The 25,111-nt window shown below is 39.8% G+C and overlaps 1 long non-coding RNA gene across 12 annotated transcripts in view; it reads left to right on the top strand.

The window, feature by feature from the left end:
- Positions 1–24,650, top strand: part of LOC102151623 — a 44,512-nt gene extending 19,862 nt beyond the window's left edge. For 3 of the 12 annotated variants that reach the window (XR_005374084.1, XR_005374086.1, XR_005374085.1), the window contains exons 6-7: positions 5,766–5,880; positions 24,352–24,642. This is a non-coding gene — a long non-coding RNA (uncharacterized LOC102151623). The other 9 variants (XR_005374091.1, XR_005374090.1, XR_005374096.1 and 6 more) reach the window with 8 other exon arrangements.
- Positions 24,651–25,111: the final 461 nt, after the last annotated feature.

The raw sequence follows: 25,111 nt of genomic DNA on the forward strand, positions 1-25,111 counted from the left end.
TCTTACTGTCTCTGGAGACATAGTCTTGAATATTGAGCAATTTTAATCTATTATAATGTGTATCATTTTTAAAACTTTTTAAAAATTATTTGTGGATAGTATAAAGAAACACAATTTTTCTATTCACCTTGTATCCAGTGTCTTCACTGAATTGAGTTCTGAATTCTAATTATTTATCTATATATTCATTTTGAAATTTTAAAGACATGATCATGATGTGTCCAAATTTTAATAGTAAGCACACTTGTCTCATTTCTAGTATCAAGAGGAAAGCTTTCAAAATTTTAGCATTAACTAGATACCTTTTATCATACTAAGATCCCTGCTAGTCTTTCTTGGCTGAGAATTTTAATAATGAACAAAGTTTCAATTTTTATGAAGTATTTTTTCCACATCTCTTAAGATGATCACATGATATATTTCCTCCTTTATTTTGTTCATGTGGTTAATGATAATGATTGATTCTCTAATGTTAAGCTAACCTTGCATTCCTAGCATAAGCCCTATTTGGTCATAATATTCTCTTCATTGTATATGTCTGGACTTATTTTTCTTTTTTTTTTTTTTTTTTTTTTTTTTTGGACTTATTTTTCTTTAGGTCTTTTGAGTCTATGTTAATGAGAAAAACTGGCCTTTCTTGTTCTACACTTATCGAGTTTTGGTACAGGTTTAGGTTGATTTCAGAAAACAAGCTGAAAATTGTTCTCTTTTTTCCTGATCTCTGGAAGAGTTTGTGAATAATGCATCTTATCTGGTCTTTAAATGGTTGGGAGAGTTCACTGATAAAGCTATCTGGGCTTGGTGTTTTCTCTGTGGAAAGGTTTTTATTTGTCAGGACGAAAAACCAAGAGCAAGAGATAACACAGGCAGACCCATTGGTAATCCAGATAGTAAAGTTATTTGACACAGTTGTTGACTGGTTAACATGTAACCATTAGATCACATGGAAGAATAGAATTTCTATTTTTTAGTTTTGTCTTTTTGCACAGTACTGGCAAGTCGTGTTTTTCAAGAAATTTATCCACTTAAGTTTTCAAATTTACTGGCATAATATCTTCAAGATTTCACATTACTTCTTAATGTCTCTAGGATCTATAGAGATTTCATCTTCATTTCTTCATACTGATGCCATCTTCGTACTGGTACTCTGTGTTCTCTTTCTTCATGATTGCTTCTCCTGAGACTTCGTTAATTCTTTCAGTCAATTCAAAGAAACAGCTTCCAACATTATTGATTTTTTCTATAATGTGTGCATTTTGTTTCATTAATTTAATCTTATCATCTTAGTTCTACTATTTTGGGTTTAATTTGCCTTTCCTTGTCTAACTTCTTAATTAGATGTTAAAATAATATATTTTAATTCTTTTACTCTTTAATACATACATTTTAAGGATAGACATTTAAAGCACAGCATTAGCTGCCTCCCACAAGTGTTGATATAATTTTTTATCATTCCCTTCAAAATATACACTAATTTTTTATTTCTTCTTTGAGTATGGATTTAATTTACATATAATTAAGCTTCACTACCCAGAGAATCTATTTTGTATATAATATCAATTCTTTGAAATGTCTTGAAACTTGCTTTATTGCTCAATTGATAGTCTATTCTGGTAATTACTTTATAAAAACTTTAAAAGAAAATATATTCTGCAGTTACAGGGTTCAAGATCTATAAATGTCCAATAGAAGTTTTGTTAGTTATGTTTTTCAAGTTTTCTGTAATTCTGGTAATATTACATCTATTTACTTTATTCATTATTAAGAGGGTTCTGTTAAAATCTCCTACTAACTCTTGTTAGTAGACTTTTTAATTTTTTTCCTTAGTTCTGTCACATTTTTTCTCTATTTCAAGGCTATTTCAAATTTATAATTGCTATATCTTCCTTGTAAAGTTGACCTTTTTAACATTTTGAAATGTTCCTATTTATCTCTAGAATTGCTGCTTTTCTTTAAGTCTGCTTTGTTTGATACAAATATAGCTACATCTATTATTTTGGTTAATGTTTCCTGTATATTTTTTTCCTTCATTTTACTTTCAATCTCTCTTTAACTGTATTTAAGATGTGTCCTATAGGTAACATTTAGTTGAATTTTGCATTTATTTGATCATCTTCATCTTTTAACTTGAGTAGTGTACTTATATTTAAAATAAATACTGATATATTTGACTTTAAAATCTTCTACCTTATTATTTACTGTTGTCCGTTTGCCTCACTCATTCTTTGTTTTTCCTTTATTGTCTCCTTTTAAACTAACCAAGTATTTCTATTATTCCACCCTCCCCCTGTATTTGTATTAGCTTGTTAATTATAAATTATCTTATTATACTTGCAGTAGTTATTCTAAGGCAGTTCTCAAACTTTCACATGCATGAGAAACATCTGGAAGACTTCCCAAAATGTAGTTTTCTGGGCTTCACCTCAGATTTACTGCTTCTGCAGGCCTGAGAGGAACACAAGAAATTACATTTCTAACAAGTTTGCAAGTGATGCTGATGAGGCCAGTCCAGGATTCACATTTTGAGAAATATATATCCTTGATTTATTGCAGTCTGCTGTAGACTGATACATCTACTATTTCCCAGAAAATGCAACAACCTTAGAATTCTTCCACTCCACTTACTCAAATTTCTACTTTTATGCTACAATTTTCATGCATTTTAATTCTATGTATTTTTAAACCCCAAAGACATGACTTTATAGTTGTTATACACAATAAATATTCATCTAATTTTTATATTTATCTTTGCACTGCTCTTCATTTCTTCTTGCATTTCTGCACTTCCATCTGAGATCATTTATCATTTACTTAAAGAACTCCTTTCAGTATTTCCATTACTGTGTCAGTTGGTAGCAAATTCTCTCAACCTGGTTGTATAAAAAGTCTTCATTTTATTTTTATTTTTTAAAGGATATTTTTGCTGGGTATAGAATTTCAGAATGGGGAATATTTTCTTTCAGCATGATAAATATGCAACTCCATTGTTGTTTTCTTTGTTTTGTTTGTTTCCAGCATTTCTTTTGAATGTCGACTATAAGTCTTAGTGCTGTTCCCTTGAGGCTAAGACGTCCATTTTAAATGGCATCTTTTAAGGTTTTCTCTTTGTCTTTGATTTTAAGTAGTTTAACTATAATGTTCCTGAGTATGGCCTTATTTGTATTTACTCTATTTGGCATTTATTGTGCTTATTGAATTTGTAATTTGATGATTTTCATTAATTCTGGAAAATTCTCAGAGTATCTCTTCTGAGATGGCTTCTGCCTCAATTCTCTCTCTCTTCTCTTTCTGAATTTATACTTACAGATGATTAGAACTTTTCACCATATCCCAGGTGTCTCTTATGCACATTTTTATGTGTTTTCAGCCTTCTTCCTCTTTGTGATTTTTCTATCCTAACCTGACCTTTTCTAACCGACACTTAAGTTTTCTAATAATTTCTCTTGATATGTCTATTGTTTTGTTAAGTCTATCTATTGAGTTATTTATTTCAGTTATTATAGTTTTCATTCAAAAAATTCCTTTTCATTCTTATTGACAGATTCCAGCTGTCTGGTGAGATTTTCTATCTTGCCATCTACTTTTTTGCACATATTAATTACAATTAAAGACAGTGCCAAACAATTTTAATATCTGGAATTTCTGTGGGTCTGTTTCTATTGTTTGTTCTTTCTCTTGTTTTTACTCCTGGTGTGCCAAGTGATATTTAATTGAAAGCTGGACATTATGTACAATACATTTTAGAGGATTTAGGTTATGTTCTCTTCCTGCATAGGGGTTTTAGTAAGGGTTTAGACTGGCAGTTAAAGTAGAAAGAAAGTCACCTTGTCGGAGTAATAACTGGGATACTTCAAGACTTGATTTTTGGTTTTCATAAAGGCTGACCTATTTTAAGTGTGCCTTTAATGTCAGGGTATAGCCTTTATAAGTATTAATTTAAAGCCTCAATATTTACAAGGCCCTCTTGTTTGTTATGTCCTGAACTCCAATAATTATCTGCCCAGCACTGTGAGACTGCAGAAAGTTCCATGTTGCTTTATAATATTTCTATGCTGCCCCATGCAACTAGAAATATTAGTAAATGCCTCAAGTTAATAGCAATAGAGAATGTTGGGCTCACCTCCCTGAGGTTCTCTTTTCACCAGGATCTTGATTTTCCAAGTCCTAGATGCCTTAGTAGCACTGAACTCCAATTTTTGTCTTGCTAGTCCCATGAGACAACCAAAAGCTTTGATTAAATACTTTCTGCTCAGACTCTCAGCCCTATTCTGCTTATAAATCAACAAACACGTTAAGAATAAACCACCAGAAAATATTGAGCCTGACTTTTCTCTAGGATCCTGGCCCCACAAAGCCTGGATGCTTTGATTATTCTCCAACATCTTCAAGGAGTAGTTGCTTTTTTATTATATAACTGTTATATTTGTCAGGAAATAATATTCTCATGAAAGCTAGTCAATCATAGTCAGAAGTGGAAGTTGATTGGTTGTTGTTTTTTTTTAAGTCCTCCAGGTGGCTTTAATATGTGGTCATACTTAGGAACCACTGCCCTAACTTATTATACTTCCCTGCACATGTAGTTTCCTCTGCCAGGAACATTGTTTTACACCCTCTGCCTGGCTAACCTCTGGCAGAAGCCTTTACTTACCTAAAGACACATGGGGTTAGTTGCCATTCTACATAAGCCTCTAAAACACTATATCTATTTATTTTAACACTTATCCCACTATATTCTAGTCTGTGTGCTTTTGCATTTATCTTCTCCAACAGGCTCTGAGTTCCTCATTTTTCCCAAACAACAGTCCTCTCTCTCCCTCTCCAATCCTATGGAATAGCTTTTGGATTCATCCCAACACATCTGGACTTTTGATCCTTTGAGGCTAATTTAACTCCTCACCTTCCTTGGCTTAATCAGTATGAAGCATTTCTAATCCTGTTACCAACTGTGAATAACCTTCATGCTTCCTCTTTCATTTACGTATATATCTAGCATTATCTTTATGCTAAATATATATGTGTATGCTTTTGGGGGTGTATGAATTCAATCATTCAATAATCATATATTGAGCTACTAATATATGCACTGGCTAGGGTGGAAGGTGCAGCAGATTTCATTATTTAAAGCTCAGCTCAAAGGTTATTACCTTTGGGAAATTTCTTTCTAGGCATGCTATTTTGTGAGATGGCAGTGCTTCACTGTGCAGAGTTCATGGCCTTTTGGAAAAGTGAAATAACCCCATCCTTCCACTGGGAAAGGGATAGAGAATGCTTCCTGCATTACACCAGCTACTTAACTAACTGCTAAAATAGTGATATCACGTTGGAATTTTTCTAGATATATGCTGGGATAATGGGAAAGGGGATCAAACTTGTTGACAATCCAAAGAATAATGTCTTCCCACCAGAGCAGCTGTTGCTAAGTTAATGTGTGCCCTGTCAGGGAAAAAATAGGAGCCTTCCTTAAAATGTCTGTTATTTATTTGATTGCTTGCCTGTTCCAGCACTGATTTGCTTGTTTTACAAGTGCATATTTTGCAAGGTGTGTGTGTGTGTACACGTGCACACTACAGGTGCAGAGGGAATGAGAGAAAAAATGTCTTTCTCATCGTTGTGACTCCAGAGACGCTCCATCAGTGTCCTTACTACATTTTCTCCAATGCTATTGGAATAGTGCTGTAGACAGTAAAGAAATGGGTTATAGAAATCATCTAGCCTCTTGCTCTTTTTGTCTTTTATGTATCAAGCATCTTTTTGTCATCCCATAGGAAAGAAAATGGGAATCCTGGGACCACTCCATGACAGTCCTTCAAAGGTCAAACTTGGATTCAGTAAAGACATCCTGGCAGAGAGAGCTACATGATTTCAAAATAAAGGATCCAAGTAAGTTTGTATTTCTCTTTCCAGAAAGCAAGGAAGATATTTTATTTTCCTTTGTATTTCCCATGGTACCCATTGCAGTGGTTTCCACTCAAAAGAATTTGGGAAACAAATCCAGATAATAATGGAGAACAAGATAGACTCATCTGTCTAAGGTGGAGAAGGTCTGACTCTGGCCAGAAACAAGGGAATGTACAATATGAACTCTCTGCATTCCTTTCAGGCCTGAGAGTGATCAGTGAGTAACTCAAATTCCCTTTCAGAGTTCATCATCTTTCTCCTGCCTAACTCTCTGTATTTCCAGTTTTTTGTAAATGGACAGCAATAATCATATTTCAAGACTAATAGTTATCAATGACTGCAAGTGTAAGATACTTGTTTAATGGGAAAAAAAACCTTACTCAAACATGTGAGAAACTGTAACTTTTAGAATCTGCTGATTGAAAAAAATGTATAATAAAACCAACTATTAATTCAGTACCTTTTAAAAAGGATATCTGAATCAGTATAACATCTGTGCATATTTCAAACTCAGCATAAACATCTGTGTGTGTGACATTATACATAAACTACAGATAATATTTGATTGTATATGAATTTGAAGACCTTTTGAAATAATTCCAACCCTTTGTTCCCTGACCCTCTCCCTCCAACCCCCCTGCTCACACTTCCTTAAGGATCTCATCTCCATTGCATTTGCACTTGACTCCTTCTACCTCCTTTGCCTGGCCCACTTTGCCCTTGGTTAGCCATCAGATTATTTTCTATATGCTTCAAGACCTCTCAAACTCTACTGGCCTCATGTAAACCTGGCTCCACTCCTGGTCATCAGTATCTCTCACTCACCCTAAGTATAACAAATGGTCTTAAACTATCTTCCTTCTTTTGACTGTTTACCTGTTCTGCCCAAATTGGCTTTGTTTTACAAATATCAATTTTTCAAGAATTCATCAGTGAATATGTGAGACCTCCAGTTGTAACAATATCCATCCTTTGTAAAGAACTCAGGTCTGGGACATCTGGGTGCTTAGTGGTTGAGGGTCTGCCTTAAGCTCAGGTCATGATCCCAGGGTCCTGGGATTGAGTCCCACATTGGGCTCCCTGCTTCATGAGGAGCCTGCTTCTCTCTCTGTCTCTACCTCCCTCTCTCTGGCTCTCATGAATAAATAAATAAAATATTTTTTAAAAAATAAGAATTCAGATCCGGGCCTTGCAGCTTGGAGGAATCCATAAATATTTGTTAGGAAAAATGATGTTATGAAGTAGGTGCCACTTGTATTCTTAGGTATCCCCTATTTACAGATTCAAGATAATTTATGCAAATTAGATAACATTTTGTGACTTGTGAGGGGACTGCCCTGGCCTTACTGTCTAGGCCACCACTAGGCCAAGCCAGAAGAAAGAACCAGATAATGATGGACTGAGCTTTGCCATCCTGCCACCTTCAATCTTCATTTCTATAGTTTTTAACTTTGCCTTATAGGTCCACAGAAAAAGCCAGACCCTTCGTTCAGAAGATAGCCCTCTATCAATTAAATGACAGTTTTTGGTTCCCCCTCTGTCCTCTTCTTATAGGCTGAATAATCCCAGTTCTTCTGACTGTTCCCTTTTCTGGTTTGAGTGCTGACCTGGTCAAGGACAAACTCCCCTCTAAACATACCCTTGTTCATCCTCATTCTTAAAGTGTAGGGCTCAGAATGGAATATACTACTCAAGATACAAAGAGGCAATGTAGAGTGTGAGGAATCACTTCCTGTACTGTTCTTATCACTATGGCCTAAATCCACACCTCAGTCTGGAGACAGTGTTGACATAGAGCATCAGGAGACCTGTTGTTTATAATCACCTGCTAGTTGTATGTCTCCAAAGAGAACTTCTAGCTTCTTTGAGCTACAGATTTCCAATCAGAAAAGGTGCCCAACTTCATTTGTCAACCGGAAAATGAAAATTTATATTCACAATATAAATCTAGCACAATACACTAGACCCACCAGAAAGGTTAAAATGACAGAGACTATACCAAGTAATGGGGAAGATGTGGAGAAGCCAAAATTTGCATATATTACTGGGGAGAGTAAATTGGTACAACCACTTTAGAAAATTGATAGTATCTACTATAGCTGACCCAGTAACTCTGTTCTTAGGGGTATACTCAAGAGAAATGAGTGCACAGGTCCACCAAAAGACATGTCCAAGAATATCCAGAGAAATATTATTCATATTAACCCTAAATTGAAAATATCCCAAATGTTCACCAACAATAGGATGAATACAGGGTTATAATGCACAGAATGGAATACTAGAGGCATGTATTTGGAATGAATGAACTTAAAATGCAAGCTATGGTATGAATGGATCTCACAAACATGCTGAGAAAAGAAAAAGTGAGACATGAAAGAGCATGTAATATGTGATTATGTTTACATACAGTCAAATACAGATAAAACTGATCTCTAATATTAGAAATCAGAATAGTGGCTTAAGAGTTTTCTGTATGTCATCTATCAACAAAAGGAATAGTAGGGTAGGCTAGAAGGATGCAGGAAGGGTACTTTCAGGGTACTAAAATTGTTCTTTTTTTTTTTAAGATTTTCTTTATTTGTTCATGAGAGAGACACAGAGAGAGAGAGAGACACAGACACAGGCAGAGGGAGAAGCAGGCTCCATGCAGGGAGCCTGACGTGGGACTTGATCCTGGGTCTCCAGGATCACACCCTGGGCCGAAGGCAGGTGCCAAACCGCTGAGCAACCCGGGCTGTCCCTAAAATTATTCTGATCTTGATTTGGCTGCTGATTACATAAGCGTGCTCAAGTCGTTAAAATTTATCGAGTTGTCTGCTTATGATGATGCACCTTTCTTTAAGTATGGTACACTTTAATAAAAAATTAAATGGAATACACCATAATAACAACAATAGCAACAAAACAAGGGCAGCTAAAACTTCTTCAAAATGGTCAGCAATTGAGGAGGGGAAAAAATCAGCTGGCACAAGTCCACTCAATTTTTTACCATAAGAACATTGGCCCACTCAGGGCTTGCTTCCAAATGGACCATTTCTTTCTTACCATGTTCCACTGTCAGCCTGGTCACTTTTGCATATGCTCTGTGGGCTCAGGACCTCTCAAGCTCATATCTGCTCTGCCTTTGAGGGCGGTGCATTAGAAATGGGAAAGTGGAAATGCTACATGTTAAGCATTTTCTCTATGTCAGACAAGAGATTTAGCTAACATTATTTCAATGTATCTCTCCTACAACTCTGTAAGAAAGGTGATTAATCTCTGCTTTACAGATAAAGAAAGTGATATATAGAAAGATTAAGCCAGTTGCCAAAAGGTGTAGTAAGACTGACACCCATTCTCTTATTAATCAACAGGCTTTTTATATCTAAATCAGGTTACAACACAATGTTTGGATTGCTGTTATGTCGACCTCACTTATGTGGCTTCCTGGACTTCTGAACTCTGGTTTGCTTTTGCCCACACATCTGAGTGACCCTTAATGTGTGTGCTGCCTACCTGGTCACTGATATCCTACATGTTCTTGACCTCTAACAATAGCAAAACTTAGACTCCTGGCCAGACAACCAGGATATCTGTGTGCTTCCAGATAATTTACTGGATATTATCATCCTAGCATACATCTGGTGGCCTCTGTTTGTGGATATGCCATTAATACGATCCAAGATGCCAAGAAAGAACCAGATAAACAGAGGTCATTTTCTAAAAGAAGGTCTAGGGATCCTACAGGGAGCTCCAAGTTTAAAACTGCAAGTCTCTGTGGGGCTTTCATCCTTCATGGCTGAGTCCAGAGAGAAAGTTGACTGATAGTTGGAGGCCACCCCTTGACAAGATATTTTAAGAAGGGAGGGAGGAAGGAAGGAAGGAAAAGCAAAAGAAAGAAAAGAAAAAAGTCAAGTTCCCAAGTGTTCCTGTTTTTGGCTTTTAGCTGCATGGTATTTCAGAGATTTCTTGTTCTTCTTAAAATCTGTTAGCAATCCTCAAATCTACAAACAGGCTTTAGAAGACGTGGGTAGGGAGAGTAGTGAGAAAGATTGTTTCAGAAGCAATCCCTCTGTGAGGAAAAGCCGAAACCTAAATTGGATACAGCTGAAAATATCTCAATCCTGCAAGATTAGTCTTGACACCAGCCCCGCAGCAGAAGCATTCTGTGTTAAAGGAATTACTCCGAAGGTTTTTCCTTTCTTATTGCCCACTTAGTTTTCTGAAAAGCCCTCTTCTGAAGCCCTGTGCTTTACTCTAAAGCAAAGCCTTTTGGGTTATTGTCCTAAATGGATTCCAATAGGAGACATTCTGCTGGGGATCACGATTAAACAGGCTCCCTGGAATTTAGGCTAGCTCAAGCCAGGGAAAGTATCGATGCTCCAGGAATACCCAGTCCCAGCCAGAGACTTCTGGGTGACCACAGCAACACATACACACACACAACCACCCACATCAAAATGGAATGGGCTCAATGAAATCAGTGCTTTGCCCTCCAGGGAGCAGTCCTCAGTTCCTATTTCACCTCTTTGGGTTTTTAATGGTCTAATACTCAATCCCTCACCACTTCCTTTTTGAAGTTACTCCAGATTTCAGGGTTTTGCAGACAGTGATGATGTTTGCTGGGTCCTCATCCAAACCAATGGAATAATCCACCCATTCTCCCTCTCAAGTGTATCCGTTCTCACCTCTGTTTGTATGTCAGTTTTTCAGATTTATAAAATGGCAGTAAGCTATAATGAGTTTGAATGGAAAATGAGAGAAATGAAACTTCAGTGGATCAGGATGTTTGCTCTTACTTCAGAGAAATTCTGGGTCATACTGGATACCTTACAACCAGGCGGGCCATAGGACATCAACAAATGAAGGACTGTGTTTGGGGACCCAGTCAACTAAAACCCTTCCAGAGGGCTTAGTACCCCAAAATCTTGGTTCACTTCTTCCTTACATTAAAAAAAATCATTTAAATTTACAGAACTACCCAGAGCTAATCTGAACTCTATTTGTTCCAACCATCTACAGTTATTTACTCCACCAGGAGAGCTCTTCCTTGGGCACACTTTTCAGGAGAGTTGTATCATCTACTGGCATAATGGTCCTTTTTCAAGAGAAGTATTTCATTTTAATAAAAATGTGTACTACCATATTTAATCAATCAGGGTGATTGACAATGGCAATAGTTGAGTCTTGCAGCAGATGCTGCTGCTACCTCATTCTTATTCCAGTTTCATTTCTCAATCAAATCCATGTGTAAAAAACATAATGTGCTGCCAACACAATGTAATAAAACCTCAGCTGAAATGCACACCAGCACGACAGAAACTGATAACTCAAAGTATGGGAAAAGTTAACTTCAGAAAAATCACTTCTGACACCCACGTATTCAAGTTTTATGGACAAGAGATGTATGGCCTCCGTATAGCTAACATGAATGGGCCAAATTCATGGATTTGTCCTGAAACAGAAAATAATCATCTTTAAAGCAACATTTTCAAAAAGCTGGCAGAAGAATCCTTTTTAAACAGCCCAGAAATCATCCTTAAAATTGGCTGAGTTTGTTTGAGATGCACCATTTGTGTCATGGAGCAATAAATTAATACTTGAGCAGCTTCTTTTTTTTATGGTGGTGCAGACTGGTTAAAGATGATGTATCACTGGTTGTCACCGACTGAACCAGCAGTTTTCAAAGTTAATGATTCAGAGAGGAATAAAGGTAACCTAATTATAGCAGTACCAGGGACAGAACCTGTTTCCTGTACTCAAACTCTCAACTCCAAATTTCAGCCTGGGGGAATTGCATATACTTCTGCAGGACACTATTCTTACAAAAGCTCTAGTTAGGGAGCAGACACTGAGTCCCTGAAAAAGGGACTGGGTCTGTTGGCCAGAGACCCAGAAATATACCAGTTTGCCTAGCGCTCCCTCATCCCACCCCCACCACCAAATTCATGCCTACCCAGAACCTCAACATGTGCCCTTATTTGAATAGGGTCTTTGCAGATATAATTAGTTAAGATGAGGTCAGAATGGATTAGGGTGGGCTTTACACCCAATGGCTGGTGCCCTTGAAGAAGGATAGGTGAAGGCACAGACATAGACACCCAAAGGAAAAACAGACATGTGAAGACAGGGGCAGCCCAGCCATTACAGTGATTCAGCTATAAGCCAAGAAATTCCAAGGATTCCCAGCAACCCCTAGAAGCTCTGAAGAAGCAAAGAATGCATTACAGGATACAACAGTGGCATCATTTGAATGATAATGTGGGCATAAATTCCTCCAAGAAGTTCACTTATAATTGGGCTCAATATGACCAAATAGTCCATGTCATAACAGAATTTGGCATCACAGAATGGTTATAGTCATAGGTAATATTTAGCAGTGAAATGCAGGAAGTTATCAGAAAGAAAAAAAAACACCTTTTTTTCTTTTCTTTTTTTGACTAATGGGAGATTTTCATGGTGGCACCCAACACAGGAATTATTCCTGCCTAGAGTTAGGGAAGTCTACAAAATCTTGCTGCAGCAGGCCCATGCACCAGAAGACTACTCTGGGCAGTTGCAGCAGGCAATGGCAGTTATGGAATTCACTCAGCACTGCACATGACTGATGAGAGCAATCACAGAGAGAGTTCTGGATCATGGCTGACTAATGCACTCTCAACACAGATCTCAAGCAATTGCAGCCAGGTGAGGAGCCTGTGCCGTAGCATATCAACCTTTACAGAAGGAGGTACCAGCCCCTTGTGAACTGCCCTGGATCTATGCTGAATAAGGAAGCAAATTCAGGAGGGGCACACCAGGAATTACACAGGATCCCATGAGGCACAGTAGGTAGTTCACCCAGGACTCTGCTGTCACACCTGAATCTAGTTACTGCATACGAGCGCCTGTCTCAGGGTCATCCTTCGTGACTGTCTCCAGGGTTCCTCCACAGTATGGGTCTGATTCCTCTCGACTCAATATTTCCCCTGACTTTACAAAGTCCTCCGAAAAGAAGCCTTTTGGGTGTACTGAAAGAAAAACATCTGGCACACAGTCCTAACGGGTAATGATAACCACAGTCAAGATATCCACAGCTCAAGGAAGATCTTTTATAGAAGAATTCAGCCTGAATGAGACCTTTTGTTGAGTTAGGGAGTAGGAATGTGATCCCTTGGAAAAGACGATGGATCCATAGTCCATCAGGAAAATCTACAAATCTACAACCGATCCAGTCCTTTTGTGCACTCTCTGATCACCCAGAAAATCCTAGATGTATTTTAATATTTATACAGATTTATATTCTCCTACCTCCAAAATACTTCTGCACAACACACTTTCATTCAGCTGGGCACGAATAGGGTACTCTGGACTTCCTCGGACATTTGGCAGTGCTCAGTGTCTTCAACCCCTTTCTGGGCTAGCACTGCACCAAGTGCTCAGAATCAGCATCCAGCCATCTGAAGAGTGTCTCAAATCTCTCCTAGAACCAATGGGAAACAAATAGATCATTGCATGAAGAGCTCTCAGTTCACAAACCGGCAGAATTTTCAAATACATTTTGGTTGTCCAGTGCCCAAGGGCTAAGACTCCGGGACCTCCACGGTAACATCAGGTGGTACCAAGGCCTTCTAGTTACGTCTGGATATAGGACAAAGTTTAGCATTCACTTGCCAGTCTCAGCCCTCAGGTTCTTGAATTATGGCAAGCATCAGCACAACCACACCCCCACATACACACTGCGTTCAGAAATTTCTGGAATCAGTTTGCTGCCCCTTTGTTCCCCTTCGAGATCAGATTTGCCCTTGGGTATCACTCTTCGCCCTACATTTCAGGAACTAGAGTAGTCTAAGCATAGCCTTTGACTGTCAAGGCAGAGCATGTCTCATTTGCCTAAACTTTTGGTAACCCCAAACAGATGTCCAAACCTCCAATGGAACAGCCCAAGAAATTTTGTTCTAGGTGAGGGTTGATAGGAAGGGAGAAGGTCTCATTCAGAGACCTATTCAGCCAAAGAGATAAAAGCTAGAGCCAGAGGCTTAACCAATATCTCAAGTTAGAACAGGACCAGGTTCATAACCACACAGAAAAAGGCCAGAACACTAGGCAAACCTTCTGAACAAGCACGACCAGGGGGCTCCCTACGTCTCACCTCCCTGCAAGAGGCTGGCATGTGAGCAGGGCAGATGTACACAGAAGACACATTCTGTGTCCTCATTCAAGGGCATACATGAGAGCTGTGCCCTGCCACACAGGCATTGGCTGGTGAGTCCACCATTGACCTAGGGGGATTTTATCAAACAAGGGTGAGGGAGAGAGAGCTATGGATAGACTGCTGGGCTGCGACTCCAGAACCGAATCACCTAGTCTATCACCCTGGGCAACTGGCTTAGCTTCCTCATACATGAAAGAGAAGTAATACTTGTCCAAGTCAAACTGACTTGGTGGACAAACTTGGGACTGGGGTCATTTCCTAGCTGAGTATCTTGGAATTAAACAAAATTTCTGAGTCATAGTTTCCTCATCTGTAAAAATGGGGGTCATAACCCAATGGAGTGAATCATGCGTATAAAGTCTCTGGCTTTACACAGTAGGCACATCTTAATGACAGCCATCATTATTATCAACCTCACAGTAATCATTATCAGGAACAGCAAAGAAGACAATGCATGGCAGGTGGTTATACAGCAGTGGTTTCATTTTGTACATCAGTGTGAGTGTCAACCTCTTTATATGGGGCACCTTGCAAAAGTGTATACTTCTTCAAAAACTTCTCCTATTGCTTCCAAAAAAAAAACCTCAAATAAACCAAAAGGACCTCCTTTTGGTGGTGGTGGGGGGGAGGTGTTATTCATAATCCATGTATAACCCCATTTGAGATCTATCTTATCGCATGGTTTTGACCACAAAAATAATGCATCAATCATTCTGATCTAAAAAATATATTCAGGGATCCCTGGGTGGCGCAGCGGTTTGGCGCCTGCCTTTGGCCAAGGGCGCGATCCTGGAGATCCGGGATCAAATCCCACATCGGGCTCCCAGTGCATGGAGCCTGCTTCTCCCTCTGCCTGTGTCTCTGCCTCTCTCTCTCTCTGTAACTATCATAAATAAATAAAAATTTTAAAAAAAATTAAAAAATTAAAAAAAAATAAAAAATATATTCAAAGGGATGCCTGGGTGGCTCAGCAATTGAGCATCTGCCTTTGGCTCAGGGCATGATCCTGGTCCTGGGATCAAGTCCCACATCTGGCTCCCCGAGGGGAATCTGCCTGGGTCTGTGCTCTCTCTATGTATCTCTCAATCTCTCATGAATAAATAAATAAAATATTTAATATATATGCACATATATATGCATATATATTTTTTTCAAAGTAGCATTTGGCTACATTTTCATTTTATTTATTTGTTTGTTTTATTTAAATTTAATTTGCCAACATAGAGTATAACACCCAGTGCTCATCTCGTCATGTGCCCCCCTTAATGCCCATCACCCAGTTATCCCATCCCCCCACCCACCACCTCTTATGCAACTCTTTGTTTCCCAGAGTTAGGAGTCTCTCATGGTTTGTCTTCCTCTCTAATTTTTATCATTTGGCTATATTTAAAAAAATAAAATTTGCCTTCAAAGACTAAAGATTTCCCCCACTGAAGGAGCAAAAAAAAAAAGAAGAAGAAGAGAGGAAAAAGGAAAGAAGGAAGGAAAGAAGGGAGGGAGGGAGGGAGGAAGGGAGGGAGAGGGAGGGAGGGAGAGAGAATGGATGGAAGGAAGGAGGATAGGATCCAAAGGGAAATTCAAACCAGAACCCCCAATGTTCACCAATAAGTATCCTCAGTAACTTTGAAGACAACTGTTTTAAAGGTCAACATTATTTAAATGTACATTTATTTGCATTCATTTAAAAAGTCAGTATGTTTGCATTAATATCTATACCTCTAAGAGAATGTATCAAAAAACAGAATGCACTTATGTATACATCATTCCACTTATTTTTTTACTGAACATACATATTATCCACTTCCTTACACTGTTTTTTAAAAATATTTTATCTATTTATCCATGAGAGACACAGAGAGAGATAGAGGCAGAGACACAGGCAGAGGGAGAAACAGGCTCCATGCAGGGATCCCAACGCAGGACTTGATCGCGGGGCCTCCAGGTTCATGCCCTGGGACGAAGGTGGGGCTAAACCGCTGAGCCACCCGGGCTGCTCTTTATACTGTTTTTTAATTAGTGGTTTATTTTATTCATTAATTCATTAATTCATTAATCCATTCATTCTTAAAGTAGACTACATGCCCACTGTGGGGCTTGAATGCAGGACCCTGAGATCAAGAGTTCCATGCTCTACCGACTGTTCATAAATGAATGAATGAACAAATGTATTACTGAGACTCTAAGGGACGTTTAATTAGAGGCTTAGTCATACATTTGTTCATTCATTTATTTATTTGTTCAACAGGTATTTATTGAAGACCTGTTACGTCACCTGCAACTCTACACTGCCAAGTAAAAGCTCAGATAAACAACTTCTGACTGGGAAGATTTCTTCATCAAAAATACCTCAATTGTTTTTTGTTTTCATAAAGTGATTCCAAGAGAAGTATTAAAGGCCTTTAGGTGACATTCTCCGAGCGCATGCTGTGGATTGCCTAAGTGATATTCCAGAGGCTTCTATTTCACGATGGTGAACTGAGGCCAAGAATTTGCCTTCCCTCCTTCCTGAGATACTTTCAAAATGATCGAAAGGAATTTCTTAATGATAAATCAATAATAATGAAGAGAACAGGAGGGGAGCCATCTCTGAAGAAGAAATTTTGACAGATTTTAGGAAGACAAACGCATTTGGAAGAATGTCAGTACATCAACAGATAAACCAGAGAAAAGGTATATGCGGCCCAGAGTACATGAGGTGAGTGACAATGGAGGACAGTGGAGAAAGGAGTGCGTCTTATAGGCAGGACTCCAGGCTGAACCCCAGCCAAAAAAAATCAAGTCTTTCCCTCTGAAGACATTAATTATTTTGTTTGGTGTGAGTATTGACATCCTAAAGTAAGGTTTTCTTGTTCAGGAATACCCTAGAGAGAAGCTTGCCAGTTGATAGGACAAGCCCCCAGACACAGAAACTGACAGCATTGCTATTCTTCACTCCTAAAAATGAGTTGACACCTAAAGATGAACAAACATTTAAAGGGGAAAGATAAACAAACCCATCATAAAACAGCTTTCTTATTTACTTATTCTTAAAAATTAATGGACTAATAAGATACTTGAGGGAAAAATAGAAAAGCACATCATAAGAGATCGAATTCAAGAAAACAGAGACTTAAAAGGACATTATATCCAGAAGAGAAAACCAGGAAACCAGATTTCTTTTCCTTAAACAAAAATGAGAGTGAGCAGTGAATATTTCTGGGAAATTAAATTGTCAAAATTAAAAAATAATAATAGCTAAGAAAGATTCTTCTTTAAAGATGTTATTTTTAAGTCATCTCTACTTCCAAAATGGAGCTCCAAGTCACAACCCTGAGATCAAGAGTTTCATGTTTTACCAACTGAGCCATCCAGGCATCCCAAAAACTAAAAATTTATTAATAGAAAGATTAGAAGATGGAATTGAGGAAATTTCCTATAATATTGAGCAAAATGACAAAGGAAGGATAATAAGAGAATAAGAATGAGGTTTGGAGGACAAATGCAGCCCTTAATAGCCAATTAAGAGAAACTCAGAAAGCAATAAGAAAGTAGGGAAGAAAGTTATCAAAGATACAATAAAATAATTCCAAGAGCTGAAGGGAAACACAAATATTGATCAGAATTAATTAAAAAAAGACTTAGCCCTTGAAATATCAAATCCCCCAGGATAGTGTTTCTGAGCTCTCAGTGGGAGTGGGGAGGAATGTAAACCAGGAACTATAAGGGAATTTGAATCAAAATGGATCAGATTTCTCATCAGCAATGACGGATCTTGGAAGACACTGAAATAAAGGCTTCAGAATATGAAGGTAAAATTATTTTGGACCCAGACTTCTATGTCCCGTTTAAAAACAAGAAAAAGAACATCATCTTCAGACATTCATATGTTCCGAATATCTTGCCTCATGCATCCATTTTCTTCTAAAAATTTACCTAATGATGTGCTCCCAAAAAAGAGAGTTGGGAGGAGCGAGTGGGCAAAACTGAGAAAGGGGGAACTGTGGAATACAGAAAATTGTGGAGCAACCAGGATTCCAGTGAAAAGGAACCCAGGTTACAAAGTGAGCCACGGGTCTTGAAGGCAATTGGGAAAAGTCACTGAATTTCAAGAACACTGCCTTAAAGAGGAAAAATGAAAAGGATTCTAAGAAATTAATTAAATGACTACAGAGCCAAATGATATTCGGAATATAGAGTATGTGTTTTCCTCTTTATAAGGGAAAAAAAATCAAAGCTTGAGGGAATAAAATTTGTACAAAATAGTCATGGTCTAAATAGAAAAGTACTCAAATTAAAGCAAGTTTGAGAGGCAGGAAAAGTACATTTGTCCCTGATGCCATGAATGCTCCCTTTTGACTAACAAGGCACCATGACATTGGACCTGGAAGAGAGTAAATGCATGCTAATAGGAAAAAGTCTCTTCAACAAATGGTGCTGGGAAAACTGGTCAGCAACATGCAAAAGCATGAAACTGAACCCCTTTCTTACACTATACACAAAAATAAACTTAAAATGGATTAAAGATCTAAGTGTGAGACCTGAAAACAATAAAATCCTAGAAGACAGCACAGGCAACAATTTTTCTGACATTGGTCTTAGCAACATCTTTCTACATGTGTCTCCTGAGGTAAGGGAAATAAAAGCAAAAATTAACTATTGAGACTACATCAAAATAAAAAGCTTCTGCACGGTGAAGGAAACAATCAACAAAACTAAAAGGCAACCTACTGAATAGAAGATATATGCAAATGACATATCCAATAATCTTATCCAAAATCTATAAAGAACTTTACAACTCAGTACCCAAAAAAACCCAAATAATCTGATTAAAAATGGGCAGATAACATGAACAGACATTTCTCCAGAGAAAACATCCAGATGGTCAACAGACACATGAAAAGATGCTCAATATCACTCTTCATAGGGAAATGCAAATCAAAACCACAATGAGATATCAGCTCACACCTGTCAGAATGGCTAAAATCAACAACACAACGAACAACAGGTGCTGGCGAGGATGTGAAGAAAAAGGAAATCTCATGCGCTGTTAGTGAGAATGCAAACTGGTGCAGCCACTCTGGAAAACAGTATGGAGTTTCCTCAGAAAGTTCGAAATAGAACTACCCTATGATCTAGTAATTGCACTACTGGATATTTATCCCCAAAATACAAAAACTCTAATTCAAAAGGATACATGCATCCCCATGTCTATTGCAGCATATAATTTAGCCATAAAAAAGAATGAAATCTTGCCATTTGCAACAACACCAATGGAGCTAGACAGTATAATGCTAAGTGAAATAAGTCAATCAGAGAAAAATACTATACGGTTTCACTCATATGTGGAATTCAGGAAACAAAACAAATAAGCAAAAGAAAAAGAGAGAAACTAAGAAACAGAATCTTAAGTATAGAGAACAAACTGCTAGTTCCCAGAGGCGAGGTGGGGGCGGGGGTGGATGAAGTAGGTGATGGGGTTCAGAGTACACTTGCCATGATGAGCTCTGAGTAATGTATAGAAATGTTGAGTCACTATATCATACACCTGAAATTAACATAACCCTGTATGTTAACTATGTTGGAATGGGATTAAAAGAAAAAAAAAAACTTAGAAAAAGAGAAAATGTATGCTTGCTTAGTTCTACTAAGTTCTATTCTTAGTAGACAATATTGACATAATGTAAATGCTGATTACTGGCTTTTAGTTTTCAGAAATGTTCATAGACAAAGCATAGAAAATTTACTTGTTACAAAGCAGAATGTAAATATTATCCACAAGGATAATGTAAAAAATGAAGATGTGACTGGACAGAAACATGGAGAGGAAAAGGGAGGAGGGAAAAAGAGGTAAGGATTGAAATGGTAATGCCTTCGTTTTGAAAAATGAAAGGTTAAGACACACAGTTGAAAGCAATGGAACAAGAACTAGAAATTTAAAAATATATTATGTAAAGCTATCGGGCAACCAATAGAGGAAGCTACTACTAAAATTACTAGTATAACAATCAAAAAATGGAAGGAGAGGGGAAGGGAAGGAAGGGGTGTCAGGATGTAACAGAAATTCTCATCCAACCCAGAAAAAGGTGCCAGTGATGTTGCAAGTCCGTGGAGCCCTAATAGTGGCCTTAGCGTATTATTTTGAGATATTGGAAGAAATCATTCAAAGCAAAGCCAGAAAGGGTTTTGAGGTTCTTGCCTCTGTGTATCAGGTGGAGGGGCAAGGAGTGTTTGGGGAAAGGATTTTTCATCCTTATCATGAATGTTTTCTGACTCGTTCACTATTACTGCATGATACATATTTTTCAGAATTAAAAATCACCAGTTTTACATCAGTGCTCCAGGCAGGGTCCTGGCAGGAACCAGATGGCAACCTCAACCTGAGCAATTGAGCAGAACTTCACAGGACTGTTTGTAATTGTGTGGGCAGGGGCCGCAGAGCCCTACAAGGTTGGCACAGCAGCCTGCCAACCACGGGTTGCCTTTACCACTCCACAGCCCCAAAGGGTTGGAAGTGTCTGCTGAACCTGGTAGATGGTGGCTGTATGGAGAGGGCTGCCGATATTGGGATTTATTTGAGAGAAAGAGGGACAGAGGGAGAAAGTGTGCATGTGCACATCAGGGGTGGGGGTGGGGTGGCAGAGGAAGAGGAAGAGAGAGAATCCCAGGCTGACTTCTAGCCGACCAAGGAGTGCAACTTGGGGCGTGATCTCACCACCCTGAGATCATGACCTGAGCCGAAACCAAGAGTCTCATGCTTAACCAACTGAGCCATGCAAGCTCCCCAAGTACATTGCAATGTATAACAAGAAATAGATATTAGGTCTTTGTCCCCACTTCTGGCACAGAACCCCTAAAGCCCTGGGAATTTCCTAAGTGATAAGAGCAGTGAAAGTGTCCTGATAGTCACAACAACCCCCCCCCATTTTTTTAAAAGATTTTATTTATTTATTCATGAGAGACACAGGGAGGGGGTGCGGCAGAGGGAGAAGCAGGCTCCATGCAGGGAGCCCGACGTGGGATTCGATCCCGGGTGTCCAGGATCACACCCTGGGCTGAAGGTGTGCTAAACCGCTGAGCCACCCGGGCTGCCCCACAACAAGCCCTTTTCAACCCTTTCAACCACACCTGAGTTATGCTATTGAGGTGACTTTTGGAAAGCATCTGAGGAGGAGGGGCTGGTTGCCAGTAGAACCAACCATGTGGTTAGAAGGTTAGAACTTTCATTCCCACCCTGCTGACCTTTGCTGGGGGAGGTCACTCAGAGGCTGGTTGCCAATGGCCAATTTTTTAAGCAATCATGCTTATATAACAAAGCCTCCATAAAACCCCAAGAGGACAGGTATGAAGAGCTTCCAGGCAGGTGAACTTGTGGGGATTGCCGGGAGAGCATGGAAACTTCACATCCCTCTCTCCTCGCCTCGCACTCTATGCATGTCTTCCATCTGGCTGTTCCTAATCCTATCATTTATAATAAACTATCATCTAGTAAGTAATGTGTCTCTTGGAGTTTCTCTGAGTGAGCAGCTCTAGGGAATTAATCAAATGCAAAGAGGAGGTTGTTGGAACCTCTCTGATCTATAGCAGGTAGGTAAGAAGCACAGGTCAGAGCTTGGACTTTCGTTAGCATCTGAAGCAAGGGGAGGGGACAGTCTTTTAGGATTGAGCCCTTAACCTGTGGGATCCTATGCCATCTCCAGGAAATAGTCAGAATTCAGCTGAATTGTTGGAGAATTGCTTGGTGTGGGGGAAAAACACATTGCAATTGGCGTCAGAATCTAGGGCTGTCAGGTAGCTGAGGCCTTTGATGGAAGACACGGCCAACCCGCACCAGAAGGGGACCAGGGAAATCAAAAACTTTTTTATTCTCCTCCTACCACCTCATCTCCCAGTTGGTGCTTCTTATTGGCCAACCCCAACCAAAATCTAGAACTGTGCTGTCCAGGACAGGAGCCACTAGGCACATGTAAGCTATTTAAACTAATTAAAATTTAAAATTCAGGTCCTCAGTCATATTAGCCATACTTTCAAGTGCTCATGAGCCATGAATGGCTAGTGGCTCTCCTACTGGACAGCACAGATACAGAGTATTTCCATCATCCCAAAGTCCTACTTGGACAAGCTTGATAAAGGGCAAGGGAAGGCCACCCTCCATGAAGGTCAGCCTCTTGGGCACAGAGCAGGGCAGGGAAGGTTGGGGAGTCGATCCAGAAGGACACACAGGAGATATACAACATGTGAGGCATTGCCAAAATATATCACACAAGATACTCAAAAAATATAACCAAATTTGGGGGTGGAGGAGCGGTGGATGATCATATAAATTATATAAATTTGACAAACTCTACACACTGTTTTGTTCCCTTGAAGACTCAAGATATAGATCCGTTTGGTAACAGCTGTGAGAAATCCTGGAAATCTGTTTAACATTATTTAAAAACAGGTGTTTTCTGAACTTTTTTTGGTTAAGAAACCTTCTCCCCTCCCCTTTCTCTCTCTCTCTCTCTCTCTCTTTTTGTATGGGAAGAGTTACAACACCTCTCACGTAGTTCTTTTTATACTGAATATTTATCATTGTTGGACTTCCAAGATCCTATCAATCCTCCTTATTTGGGGTGGGGGATCCTGGAAGGGATAAGGTGGTTAAATCCATCTGCCCAACACAGAAAGCTGACCTTCTACAAGTGACCCCGGAGAGGTCATCGGAACATAGCAGGGCATTCATGCAGGCTCAATCCTGCAGACACGAGAGTCTAAAAACACCTCTCGCTTGAGGATTCCTCATCTGTCTGGTTGAGACTTTCTGAGGACTGCCCTGCAGCCCGATACTCCTACCCACCCTCCCTTCCTCCAACCTAATTTCAAAGCTGTCAGACCTGTATCTCTGTCTGCAGACTCTGGCTTGCTGCCCTTTTTTCTTTCACAGGCATTTCCCCCCCAATAAATCTCTTTCATGCATGTGTAATACGGTGTTGGTATCTGCTTCTTAGAGGACCTGAACCAACACAACTGAAGATCTGAATCTTAGGGAGTATCTCAAAGATGTGGGAACATATCGAAATAATTCAAGGCAGAGCTCAGTAACATGGACAACTCTCGGACACATTTTGTTTGCCAGGCCAGTCAAGGTTCCAAAGGTTAATGAATAAACTTCCCAACCTGCTTAAAATCATCTGTCCTTGCACAGTGGTTAGCCCTGAAAACTGAACCCTTCACATCACTATCAACTGCTAACATGCTCCGACCATTTCAGAAAGAGCCGGTGCCCTGTTAGTGGTCCAAAGTCTTGCCACACATTATTCGCGTGATTGTATGGGGTGAGCTGCTCCTGAGTAAGGTCGATGAGACTCGTGCTCTGTGGAGGGCCAGACTCTGATGAGAAGAAATGGTATTTTGAATACAAGGCACTGTTCCTGCTTTCTATCAATACATACCACAGAGTTTGGGAGTATACACTTATCATGAAGGCTCAAAAAGTGGTTGGCAGCCTTTAGGAAGGGCAAAACAAGTTTTATTTTTTCTTTGTTCTCCCCTTTTGGAAAGCTGGGGGTGAAGTAATTGCACCTGCGGTCACTCCTGGCTTCCTACAGCTAAACTACCTTATGAGATGGGAGCCCTGGCCATCGTCCACCCACACAGCGCCCCTCTGCCCATGGTCCATGTCACCTACCACTCCGTGAGCACATCACTCGCCAAAGGAACCACATTTTGCTCAGTTCTGGACTGGCACCTCAGGGCCGTGCTAGGCCTGGTGATGCAGAGATGAATCCCAAGTGGTCCGTGCCTTCGGAGAGCTCCCAGAGTAAAGGAGATACCCGGAAAAGGGAGAAAGACAGAGGAAAAACATCACCTGGTGGCACTGAGTGCAGAATCGAGGTGGCCCGGGAGTACCAGCAAGGCTCCTCGGGGGACAGTGACTTTGAAGCTGGGAGTTAAGTCCAAGCAGGAGTTTGCCAGACAAAATCTGGACAAGGGGAAGATGCTGACCCAATCTCAGTGACTGAAGTCCCCAAATTCCAAGCGCATGCATAGGGCCGTCAGAGGGCTAGTGCGGAGGTGTGAACGTTGCCTGGGCTGTGTGCAGTGCCATCTCTACACACACCCATTGCTCCTGCCGTCAGTGTTAGTGCCATTATTACTATTCATGAATTCGGTGCCAGGGCGTTGGCTGGAAACCGAGAATTCACAGCTGAATAAAACAGAGCGCTGCCCTCAAAGTGATCAATAATAATAATTCAGGCTCCCGCAGGGTTTTTATTTATTTATTTATTTATTTTATTTTATTTTTTATTTTTTTCCCACAGGGCTTATTATGTGCCACCTGTGTCCCCAGTGCTCCATGTGTTTTACCCTCAGGACGACCCGCAAAGCGGGCTCCTCGCCCCTTGCAGGTGGGGCCGGAGCGTCCAGATGTGGCCCTCCAGATGATCCGCTCTTCACTGCCGTCCCTACAGGGAAGTTCACCGCCGAGAGGCAACCACACTACAACGTCCCTATGTGAGTGTAAGCTGAGTGGGGCCCAGGCGATCGTCGCTAAGGCTTCCTGGAGGAGACCATCCCTGAGCTGAGCAGAATGGAGACCTGGGGGAGGGGGGCAGAGTTTCTGCCCTTCAGTGGGGGGAGGGCAGGAATGGAGAGGTGAGCAGGGACGGGTCCGCCTGTGTCTCTGTCTCTGTCTCTCTCTCTTTTCCATGAGTAAATAAAAATTAAAAAAAAAAAAAAACAACAAACACACCATTGCCATCCCCAATGATGCTAGCAACTGTTCTCAGCTCCTGTTTATTGAGCACTTATTATGCACCCAAGCAGCATGTTTGCTTTTTATTTAACTCTGACCCACAATTCTGTGACACAGTGTTGCACTTCTCTGTAATTCACTTGAAGCTTGATTTTTCAAGAAGAACACAGTCCAAGGTCCCTGGCATAGAATACATTGGTACCTAAATAATAATATTTAACATTTACAGAGAGCTTTAATTTTTGAACAGGTAAAAGGATGACATGGTCCAAAAATTGAGTTTTACAAATGGAGTAGAAATGACATTTCCCTTTTACGGAGGGAGA

Source organism: Canis lupus, chromosome 19 (assembly GCF_011100685.1).
Source record: "Canis lupus familiaris isolate Mischka breed German Shepherd chromosome 19, alternate assembly UU_Cfam_GSD_1.0, whole genome shotgun sequence".
In the NCBI taxonomy this organism is placed as follows: Eukaryota; Metazoa; Chordata; class Mammalia; order Carnivora; family Canidae; genus Canis; species Canis lupus.